This window comes from Coregonus lavaretus (genome assembly GCF_964263955.1).
Source record: "Coregonus lavaretus genome assembly, chromosome: 29".
NCBI lineage: Eukaryota > Metazoa > Chordata > Actinopteri > Salmoniformes > Salmonidae > Coregonus > Coregonus lavaretus.
In genome coordinates, this window is record NC_140016.1 from 25,596,270 (window position 1) to 25,608,573 (window position 12,304).

General features: G+C 46.4%; 1 protein-coding gene across 1 annotated transcript in view; it reads right to left on the reverse strand.

The window, feature by feature from the left end:
* Positions 1–12,304, reverse strand: part of LOC311105225 (phospholipid-transporting ATPase ABCA1-like) — a gene marked incomplete at its 5' end in the record, with an annotated part of 53,012 nt that overhangs the window by 32,496 nt on the left and 8,212 nt on the right. The gene's annotated exons all lie outside the window — the stretch shown is intronic.

Sequence of the window (12,304 nt, forward strand, 5' to 3'; positions counted from 1 at the left end):
GCGCGTTGCCAGCCCGGTCAGGCCCGTTCCTGCTCCCCGCACCAAGCCAGTGGTGCGCGTCGTCAGCCCGGTCCGTTCCTGCTCCCCGCACCAAGCCAGTGGTGCGCGTCGTCAGCCCGGTGCGGCCCGTTCCTGCTCCCCACACCAAGCCAGTGGTGCCCATCGTCAGCCCGGTCCGGCCCGCTCCCCGCACCAAGCCAGTGGTGCGCGTCGTCAGCCCGGTCCGGCCTGCTCCTGCTCCCCGCACCAAGCCAGTGGTGCGTGTGTCCAGTCCGGCACGGCCCGTGCCTGTTCCACCGGTGCCTGGTCCGGCACCGGTCAGCTGCTCCACTCCGGAGCCAGAGCAATCCACTCCACCGAGGTCCGGTCCAACTCCTGTCAGCGGATCCACTCCGGAGCCAGAGTAATCCGCTCCACCGGTGCCCAGTCCAGCTCCGGCCAGCGGCTCCAGTCCGGAGCCTGTACAGATCGACCCACCGTCGTCGGGTCCAGCTCCAGTCAGCGGTGCCAGACCAGACCAGGGGCGCAACGGGGAGGTGGAGAGAAAGTGGTGGTCACGCCCGGAGCCGGATCCACCTCTGAGGCGGAATCCCCACCCGGCCCCTACCCTGTTGTGTTTGTGTGGCGCGGTCGCAGTCCGCGCCTTTGGGGGGGGGTACTGTCACGCCCTGGCTCTGGGGACTCTTAAATGTTGAGCCAGGGTGTGGAGTTTCTATGTCATATTTTCTATGTTGTGTTTTCTCGATCGTTTAGATCTATGTTGGCCAGGGTGGTTGGATGCCAAGCACTTGCTATACCAAGTGATGTTGCAACCTGTCAAGATGCTCTAAATGGTGCAGCTGTAGAACTTTTTGAAGATCTGAGGGCACATGCCAAATCTTTTCAGCCTCCTGAGGGGGAAGAGGCGGCGTCGTGCCCTCTTCATGACTGTGTTGGTGTGTTTGGAACATGATAGATCCTTAGTGATGTGGACACAGAGGAACTTGAAGCTCTCGACCCACTCCACTACAGCCCTGTCGATGTGAATGGGGGCATTCTCTGCCCTCCGTTTCCTGTAGTCCACAATCAGCTCCTTTGTCTTGCTGACGTTGATGGAGAGTTTGTTGTCCTGGCGCCACACTGCTAGGTCTCTGACCTCAGTATTGGCTGTCTCGTCGTCGTCAGTGATCAGGCCTAATGTCGTCGTTGGCAAACATAATGATGGTGTTGGAGTCGTGTGCGGCCATGCAGTCATGGGTGAACAGGGAGTACAGGAGGGGACTAAGCACGCACCCAGCATGGCGGATGTGTTGTTACCTACCCTCACCACCTGGGCGCGTCCGGTCAGGAAGTCTAGGATCCAGTTGCAGAAGGAGGTGTTCAGTCCCAGGGTCCTTAGCTTAGTGATGAGCTTAGAGGGCACTATGGTGTTGAACGCTGAGCTGTAGTCAATGAACAACATTCTCACGTAGGTGTTCCTTTTCTTCAATTGGGAAAGGGCAGTGTGGAGTGCAATAGATCTGTGGATCTGTTAAGGCGGTTTGCGAATTGGAGTGGGTCCAGGGTGTCTGGGATGATGGTGTTGATGTGAGCCATGACCAGTCTTTCAAACCATTTCATGGCTACAGATGTGAGTGCTACGGGGCGATAGTCATTTTGACAGATTACCTTGGCGCTCTTGGATACAGGGACTATGGTGGTCTGCGTAGAACGCGGACAGTGCCTTCAGAAAGTATTCATACCCCTTGACTTATTCCACATTTTGTTGTGTTACAGCCTGAATTCAAAATGGATTCAATATTTTTAAAAATTGACCCATCTACACACAATACTCCATAATGACAGTGAAACATGTTTTTAGAAATGTTTGCTAATCTCTTGAAAATGAAATACAGAAATATAGGAAGAATGGGAGAACATCCTCAAATCCAGATGTGCAAAGCTGATACAGACATACCAAAGACGACTCAAAGCTGTAATCGTCGCCAAAGGTGCTTCTACAAAGTATTGACTCAGGTGTCTGAATATTTACAGTGCCTTCAGAAAGTATTCACACCCCTTGACTTTTTATACATTTTGTTATGTTACAAAGTGGAATTAAAATAGATTTCATTGTCCTTTTTTGTCAACGATCCACACTCAAAACTCTGTAATGTCAACGTGGAAGAAATATTCTAATATATATATATTTTTAATGAAAAATAAAACACTAATATATATTGATTAGATAAGTATTCATCCCCCTGAGTCAATACATGTTAGTATCACCTTTGGTGGTGATTACAGCCGTGAGTGTTTTGGGGTAAGTCTCTAGGAGCTTTGCATACCTGGATTATACAATATTTGCTCTGTCAAGTTGGTTGTTGATCATTGCTAGACAGCCATTTTCACATCTTGCCATAGATTTTCAAGCTGATTTAAGTCAAACCTGTAACAAGGCCACTCAAGAACATTCAATGTTGTCTTGGTAAGCATCTCCAGTGTATTTTTGGCCTTATGTTTTACGTTATTGTCCTGCTGAAAGGTGAATTTGTCTCCCAGTGTCTGTTGGAAACCAGACTGAAACAGGTTTTCCTCTAGGATTTTGCCTGTGCTTAGCTTTATTACGTTTATTTTTATCCTGAAAAACTCCCCAGTCCTTGCCGATGACAAGCATACCCATAACATGATGCAGCCACCACCATGATTGAAAACATGAAGAGTGGTACTCAGTGATGTGTTGCATTGGATTTGCCCCAAACATAACGCTTTGTATTCAGGACAAAATGTTCATTTCTTTGCCACATTTTTTGCAGTATCATTTTAGTGCCTTATTGCAAACAGGATGCATGTTTTGGAATATGTTTTATTCTGTACAGGCTTTCTTCTTTTCACTCTGATTTAGGTTAGTAATGTGGAATAACTACAATGTTGTTGATCCACCCTCCGTTTTTTCCTATCACAGCCAACTCTGTAACGGTTTTCAAATCACCATTGGCCTCATGGTGAAATAGCTGAGCAGTTTCCTTCTTCTCCGGCAACCAAGTTAGGAAAGACGCCTGCATCTTTGTAGTGACTGGGTGTATTGATACACCATCCAAAGCATAATTGATCACTTCACCATGCTCAAAGGGATATTCAATGTCTGCTATTTTTTATTTTCACCCATCTACCAATAGGTGCCCTTCTTTGCGAGGCATTGGAAAACCTCCCTGGTCTTTGTGGTTGAATCTGTGCTTGAAATTCCCTTCTCGACTGAGGGACCTTACATATGTATTTGTGTGGTACAGAGACGGGGTAGTCATTCAAAAATCATCTTAACCACTATTATTGCACACAGAGTGAGTCCATGCAACTTATTATGTGACTTTTTTTTTTACTCCTGTACTTATTTAGGCTTACCATAACAAAATGGGTTGAATACTTATTGACTCAAAACATTTAAGTTTTTCATTTTTGATACATCTGTAAAAAATTCTAAAAACAAAATTCCACTTTGATATTATGGGGTATTGTGTATAGATCGGTGACACAAAATCTCAATTTAAGCCATTAAAAATTCAGGGTTTAACACAACAAAATGTGGAAAAAGTCAAGGGGTGTGTACTTTCTGAAGGCACTGTATGTAAATGAGATATTTCTGTATCACATTTTCAATACATTTGCAAACATTTCTAAAAACATGTTATCACTTTGCCATCATGGGGTATGTGTGTAGATGGGTGAGAAAAATCATATATTTAATAAATGTTTAATTCAGGCTAGTAACACAACAAAATGTGGAATAAGTCAAGGGGTATGAATACTTTCTGAAAGCACTATAGGTATTACAGACTGGGTCAGGGAAAGGTTGAAAATGTCAGTGAAGACACATGCCAGCTGGTCAGCGCATGCTCTGAGTACGCGTCTGGTAATCCGTCTGGCCCTGCGGCCTTGTGAAAGTTAACCTGTTTAAATGTCTTACTCAAATCGGCTACAGAGAGCGTGATCACACAGTCATCCGGAACAGCTGGTACTCTCACGCATGGTTCAGTGTTGCTCGCCTCGAAGCGAGCATAGAAGGCATTTAGCTCTTCTGGTAGGCTCGAGTCACTGGTAAGCTCGCGGCTGGGTTTCCCTTAGTAATCCGTGATAGTTTGCAAGCCCTACCATATCCGACGAGCATCAGAACCGGTGAAGTACGATTCAATCTTGGTCCTGTATTGACCCTTTGCCTGTTTGATGGTTTGTCAGAGGGCATAGCGGGATTTCTAATAAGCATCCGGGAAAGATTTGCCAATTGGAGGGCAAGGGAGAGCCTTGTATGCGTCTCTGTGTGTGGAGTAAAGGTACGAAAAATATTGATGAAAACTCTCTTAGAAAATGGTATGGTTTACAGCTTATAATGAGGTATTCTAACTCAGGCGAGCAAAACCTTGAGACTTCATTTATACTAGAGATCGCGCACCAGCTGTTATTAACAATGCTGCCGATGCATAGAAAAACCAGCTAAAATATTATCCATGTCCTTGTTCAGCCAAGTTTCCGAGAAATATAGGATATTACAGTTCTTCAGGTCCCGTTGATAGGATAGTCTTGAACGGAGCTCGTCCAGATTGTTCTCCAGTGATTGTACATTTGCCAATAGAATTTAAAGTAGAGGCGGTTTATTTACTCGCTGCCGTAGTTTCATCAGGGTGCCCGCACGTCGGCTTCTATATCACTGTCTCTTTCTCTTCCGAGTATTGGGGATTAGGGTCTGGGGTGAGCAGTATTTACATTTTAGTCATTTAGCAGATGCTCTTATCCAGAGTGACTTACAGTTTAGTGAGTGCATACATTATTTATTTTTCATACTGCCCCCCCCGTGGGAATCGAACCCACAACCCCTGGCGTTGCAAACACCATGCTCTACCAACTGGCTACACGGGGGGCCAGTATGTCCGGCGCTGCTGATTCATTCAAGAAGAAATCTTCATCCAAATTGAGGTTAGTGGTCGCTATTCTGATGTACAGAAGCTCTTTTTAGTCATAGGAAATTATGGCGGAAACATTATGTACAAGAAAAGTTAAGATCAGTGCAGAAAATCACACAAAATAGCAGAATTGGTCAGGAGCCCGTAAAATGGCCGCTATACATTCCAGCGCCATTCTCGTAACACAATTTTAAAAGTCAATGCAAGATTATGCAAACCCACAAAAACATTGATTTGAGCAATTGAGTTGGAGCTAGGGTTGCACAATTCTGGGAACTTTCAATAAATTCCCTGGTTTTCCTGAAATCCCAGTTGGAGGATTCCCAGAATCAGGAGAGAATAAGCTGGAAACCTGGAATCCTCCAACAAGGATTTCTGGAAAACCAGGGAATTTATTGAAAGTTCCCAGACTTTTGAAACCCTAGTTGGAGACAATCTTATCTACTCTTTTAGATAGATGGCTCCACTATAAATCAATTATACAGTTCCCCAAAAAAGCTGTCTCCTAAGAAATGGGTCCAAAAAGACATTCAGATAAAAGAAACAAACATGACAAGGAAGAATATCAGATTATTTTGTCCATGTGAAAGCTTTGAGGGCTTTTAAGGGAAGAGCACAGTGCGGTCAAAGCTCTGTTGTCACGACCGTTGAAAGGAGTAGACCAATGCGCAGCGTGGAATGCGAACATACTTTATTATATATTAACCACACGAACAAAACAACAAAATGATACGTGAAGTCCTTGGTAACATAAACAAACCAACACGGAACAAGATCCCACAAATCACAAGTGAACACAAGGCTGCCTAAGTATGGTTCCCAATCAGAGACAACAAGCAACAGCCTATTCTCGTTGCCTCTGATTGAGAACCACCCCGGCCAACACAGAAACACATGAACTAGATAGTGAACAAAGAAACACAAAACATAGACTCTACACACCCTGGCTCAACATAACAGAGTCCCCAGAGCCAGGGCGTGACAGTACCCCCCCCCAAAGGCGCGGACTGCGACCGCGCCAAACATAAACCGAACAGGGGAGGGCCGGGTGGTCATTCCTCCTCGGAGGCGGATCCGGCTCCGGGCGTGACCACCACCCTCTAATAACCCCCCCGTAGTGCCCCTGGTCTGGTCCCGCTGGCTGGAGCTGGACTGGACATCAGTGGAGCGGATTGCTTAGGCTCCGGTGTGGAGCAGCTGACCGGTACCTGACCAGGCACCGGTGAAACGGGCACGGGCTGTGCCGGACTGACGACGCGCACCACAGGCTTGGTGCGGGGAGCAGGGACGGGCCGGGCTGACGACGCGCACCATTGGCTTGGTGCGGGGAGCAGGGACGGGCCGAACCGGGCTGACGAAGCGCACCACTGGCTTGGTGCGGGGAGCAGGAATGGGCCGGACCGGGCTGACGAAGCGCACCACTGGCTTGGTGCGGGGAGCAGGAACGGGCCGGACCGGGCTGACGACGCGCACCATTGGCTTGGTGCGGGGAGCAGGTATGGGCCGGTCGGGCTGGCGACGCGCACCACTGGCTTGGTGCGGGGAGCAGGAACGGGCCGGGCCGGGTTGACGACGCGCACCACTGACTTGGGTTGAGGGGCAGGAACAGGCCGGACCGGGCTGGCGACGCGCACCATTGGCTTGGTGCGAGGGGCAGGAACAGGCCGGACCGGGCTGGCGACGCGCACCATAGGCTTGGTGCGAGGGGCAGGAACAGGCCGGATCGGGCTGGCGACGCACATCACAGGCTTGGTGCGAGGGTCAGGAACAGGCCGGACCGGGCTGGCGACGCGCATCACAGGCTTGGTGCGAGGGACAGGAACAGGCCGGACTGGGAACACACACCACTGGCCTTACACGGGGATCAGGAACGGGCCGGACCGGACTGGCAACACACCTCAGTACCTCTCGCCGTGCCTCTACACTTTCCTTCCCTCTACTCACCAATGGCTCCCGTAACCCGGTGGCCTTCTCTCCTCGTCCACTAACTTGCCCTTTTTCTGCCTCCAGCAGCCCCGTCGCCCATGCCATGTGCCCCCCCCTAAAAATTTATTGGGGGTGCCTCTCGTCTGTCCGACGACGACACTGTTGGCGCCGTACCTCCTCTCTCGCCAGGGCTTTAACCCTTGCCCATGGTCCTCTGCCCTCGAACATGTCCTCCCAGGACCACCATTGGCCCACCTAGGCCATCGCCAACTTCTCCAGCTCCCTACCCGCCGTTTGCTCCGACACACGCTGCTTGGTCCAGTTTTGGTGGGATCTTCTGTCACGACCGTTGAAAGGAGTAGACCAATGCGCAGCGTGGAATGCGAACATACTTTATTATATATTAACCACACGAACAAAACAACAAAACGATACGTGAAGTCCTTGGTAACATAAACAAACCAACACGGAACAAGATCCCACAAATCACAAGTGAACACAAGGCTGCCTAAGTATGGTTCCCAATCAGAGACAACAAGCAACAGCCTATTCTCGTTGCCTCTGATTGAGAACCACCCCGGCCAACACAGAAACACATGAACTAGATACTGAACAAAGAAACACAAAACATAGACTCTACACACCCTGGCTCAACATAACAGAGTCCCCAGAGCCAGGGCGTGACATCTGTTCACAACCTCAATGACACCCAGTATAATCAAAAGAGCTTGAACTCAGGGTGAGGGAAACACACAATACCTGGCAGAACCTTTAAAATAGTTAATTTTGGTCAAGCAGAAGACTTGCTGACATTAAAGTTATTGTGTAATTTGCTTATTCAGCTTCAAGTCCTTCAGATCTCTGATAAAACTATTCAACTATCCTCCATTCTACCATCTTTATCCCAGTTGGAAAAGAAGTTGAAAATGTTTACTGTACAAACTACTAACTAGATTCTAATAATTTTCATTCCTCAGTTCTAACCTTACCCATGCTTTGCTTATACAGTGAGGGAAAAAAGTATTTGATCCCCTGCTGATTTTGTACGTTTGCCCACTGACAAAGACATGATCACTCTATAATTTTAATGGTAGGTTTATTTGAACAGTGAGAGACAGAATAACAACAAAAAAATCCAGAAAAACGCATGTCAAAAATTTTATAAATTGATTTGCATTTTAATGAGGGAAATAAGTATTTGAGCCCTCTGCAAAACATGACTTAGTACTTGGTAGCAAAACCTTTGTTGGCAATCACAGAGGTCAGAAGTTTCTTGTAGTTGGCCATCAGGTTTGCACACATCTCAGGAGGGATTTTGTCCCTCTCCTCTTTGCAGATCTTCCACCGGTCCTCTGTAGCTCAACTGGTAGAGCACGGCGCTTGTAACGCCAAGGTAGTGGGTTCGATCCCCGGGACCACCCATACACAAAAATGTATGCACGCATGACTGTAAGTCGCTTTGGATAAAAGCGTCTGCTAAATGGCATATTATTATTATTATATTCTCCAAGTCATTAAGGTTTAGAGCCTGACGTTTGGCAACTTGAACTTTCAGCTCCCTCCACAGATTTTCTGGCTAGGCCACTCCAGGACCTTAATGTGCTTCTTCTTGAGCCACTCCTTTGTTGCCTTGGACGTGTGTTTTGGGTCATTGTCATGCTGGAATACCCATCCATGACCCATTTTCAATGCCCTGGCCCTCACCCAAGATTTGACGGTACATGGCCCCGTCCATCGTTCCTTTGATGCAGTGAAGTTGTCCTGTCCCCTTAGCAGAAAAACACCCCCAAAGCATAATGTTTCTACCTCCATGTTTGACGGTGGGGATGGTGTTCTTGGGGTCATAGGCAGCATTCCTCCTCCTCCAAACATGGCGAGTTGAGTTGATGCCAAAGAGCTCGATTTTGGTCTCATCTGACCACAACACTTTCACCCAGTTCTCCTCTGAATCATTCAGATGTTCATCTGCAAACTTCAGATGGACCTGTATATGTGCTTTCTTGAGCAGGTGGACCCTGCGGGCGCTGCAGGATTTCAGTCCTTCACGGCGTAGTGTGTTACCAATTGTTTTCTTGGTGACTTTGGTCCCAGCTGCCTTGAGATCATTGACAAGATCCTCCTGTGTAGTTCTGGGCTGATTCCTCACCGTTCTCATGATCATTGCAACTCCACGAGGTGAGATCTTGCATGGAGCCCCAGGCCGAGGGAGATTGACAGGTCTTTTGTGTTTCTTCCATTTTTGTCACCTTCTCACCAAGCTGATTGGCGATGGTCTTGTAGCCCATTCCAGCCTTGTGTAGGTCTACAATCTTGTCCCTGACATCCTTGGAGAGCTCTTTGGTCTTGGCCATGGTGGAGAGTTTGGAATCTGATTGATTGATTGCTTCTGTGGAGAGATGTCTTTTATACGAAGGACGGCAGGTAGCTTAGTGGGTAAGAGCGTTGTGCCAGTAACCGAAAGGTCGCTGGTTCTGATCCCCGAGCCGACTAGGTGAAAAATCTGTCGATGTGCCCTTAAGCAAGGCACTTAACCCTAATTGCTGATGTAAGTCGCTCTGGATAAGAGCGTCTGCTAAATGACAAAAAATGTATACAGGTAACAAGCTGAGATTAGGAGCACTCCCTTTAAGAGTGTGCTCCTAATCTCAGCTCGTTACCTGTATAAAAGACACCTGGGAGCCAGAAATCTTTCTGATTGAGAGGAGGTCAAATACTTATTTCCCTCATTAAAATGCAAATCCATTTTTGACATGCGTTTTTCTGGATATTTTTGTTGTTATTCTGTCTCTCACTGTTCAAATAAAAATTAAAATTATAGACTGATCATTTCTTTGTCAGTGGGAAAACGTACCAAATCAGCAGGGGATCAAATACTTTTTTCCCTCACTGTATAAGGAAAATGTGACAGGTTTTCAGAAAGGACTGGTTAACGGATATCATCAACGTGGATCATCAGGAGTATCTTGATCAGATCTGTGACTGTGCTAAAGGGCATATAGTCAGTGCACTGTGAATTCAGGAGCCAGAATGAATAGAATCAACCCACCACTGGTGTTTTTTATTTTTAATACATTTTCAAACATTTCTAAAAACCTGTTTTTGCTTTGTCATTATGGGGTATTGTGTGTAGATTGATGAGGATTTTTATTTATTGAATCCATTTTAGAATAAGCCTGTAACGTAACAAAATGTGGAACAAAGTGAAGGGGTCTGAATACTTTCCAAATGCACTGTATAGTCAGTGCACTGTGAACTCAGGAGCCAGAATGAACGTAATCAACCACCACTGGGGAAGGGATGTTACGTCATCCCTGTTCTTACTTATACATAGAAAAGTAATATACCAAGCCGCTATTGGGATGAGTCACGATTAAAATACCCCCACAGTCCTATCAAACTCTATTGGCTTCACCTACAGGACCGTGTTTTCAATATCTTGCTTAAACTAGTAAATAGGTTGTAGACTGAACCAGAAACTGATTGGCAAAATCTAATAAATTAATGGAAGTATGTTAAAACAGGTGGCCACTAGTCATAAGAGAGAGACCTAGCACAATCATTCACCTCTATTGCCATGAGCAAAGGCTCAATTCAGATTTCACATTTTAGTTGTTTGAGGCACCTACACTTCAATACTCTGCTTACAGTCTCCCGAGTGGCGCAATAGTCTCACGAGTAGCGCAGTGGTCTAAGGCACTGCATCGCAGTACTAGCTGTGCCACTAGAGATCCTGGTTTGAATCCAGGCTCTGTCGTAGCCGGCTGTGACCGGGAGACCCATGGGGCGGCGCACAATTGGTCCAGGGCAGGGGAGGGAATGGCCGGCAGGGATGTAGCTCAGTTGGTAGAGCATGGCATTTGCAACGCCAGGGTTGTGGGTTCGATTCCCACGGGGGGCCAGTATGAAAAATAAAATAATGTATGCACTCACTAACTGTAAGTCGCTCTGGATAAGAGCGTCTGCTAAATGACTAAAATGTAAATATACCTAATTAAACCTCAGCAGAAATGTTCTACCATCAGCCAAAGTGGATGCATAGACCTCATGCATTACAGTAGTACTGTATTTGCCTTGAGATTGAAGTCTTGTCTGTATGTTGTTATACTACTCCCACGAAAGGCTTATCCTTTTATAAAGTCCATTACCCAAGTTAATGTAATATAAGGTCACATGACTACGAAGGCACGGTCCTATTGATTATCTAACACTCTTTACAGGAATCTCACACTACTTTCCCCGCACACAGCAAGTAAGGGAGCAGGGAAATCTGTCCTATCTTGAATAACCTATGAGAATACTTTCAAGACATGAGGCCAAATATCAGCCCACCCCATGACCTGCCCCAACCTGCCAGTGGGGAGAGGCTCTGCCGGTTTTCATCCACCCACTGCCTCTCACATCACGCCACCACTGCCACTCTAAACACAAATTAATCTAACTGCTCATAACGGAATGTAATTATAGAAGAAATCTGAGTGTGAAATTGAAGTTGCATAATCTATCCATCCACAGCCATTCACAGGCACAGGAGGGTAACCCAGAAGACAGGTTGGAGCAGGAAACGGGGGATGGGAGTCCCGCTGCGAGTCAGCACTGTTTAAGGGAATTAGTGTTAACCCTATTTTTTTCTGCCCAAACGTGGGGCACGGCAGACAGAAATGCACTACGTAGACCTGGAATGACTCTTGATTCAGCTTCAGCGAAACTACTGTCTATTCTAAGCTGTGAGTTTATGAACGTTCCCCTCAAATGAATTGGCCCCTGGTGTTTCTTGTGAATGTAGTAGTGTTTGTAGTCTCTAATAGGTTGGTTCCATTGACCAATGAACTATTGCATTGATCCATGGCTTATATAGAGCCCCACAGTGGAGGTGTCATAATACCCATTAAACAGGGTTCTTCAATTCCGGTCCTGGAGGGCCGAAACACTTCTGTTTTTTATTTCTACCTGGTAGTTAATTGCACTCACCTGGTGTCCCAGGTCTGAATTAGCCCCTGATTAGAAGGAGAGGATGAAAAACAGAGGTGTTTCGGCCCTCCAGGACCGGATTTGAAGAACCCTGCCATAAAACCTAGCGGTCAAACGGGGAAATGGTTCCAATAGTTCTTCCACCATTCATTTTTCCCATAGAGGATTTTAGAAACACTTAAAATAAGGGCTGTGTTTCTTGTAGGCTTACCCTGGCGTGACATTTTGATAACCATGTAAATCTTACTCAGACAAGGTGACTTTTATCAATATATTTGGCTGTATTTACTGCTAATTAGCATCAAAGTAGACCAAAACTACAAATCCCTGCAAGCTCCTGCTTGTCATCTCCTTTGCTAACAAGCATTGCATTGCACAAGACAGTTCACAGAATTGTCCATTTAAAGAAATGTAGCCAATTTATTAATTAATAAATTGAACAAAAACATAAACGCAACATGTAAAGTGTTGGTCCCATTTTTCATGATCTGAAATAA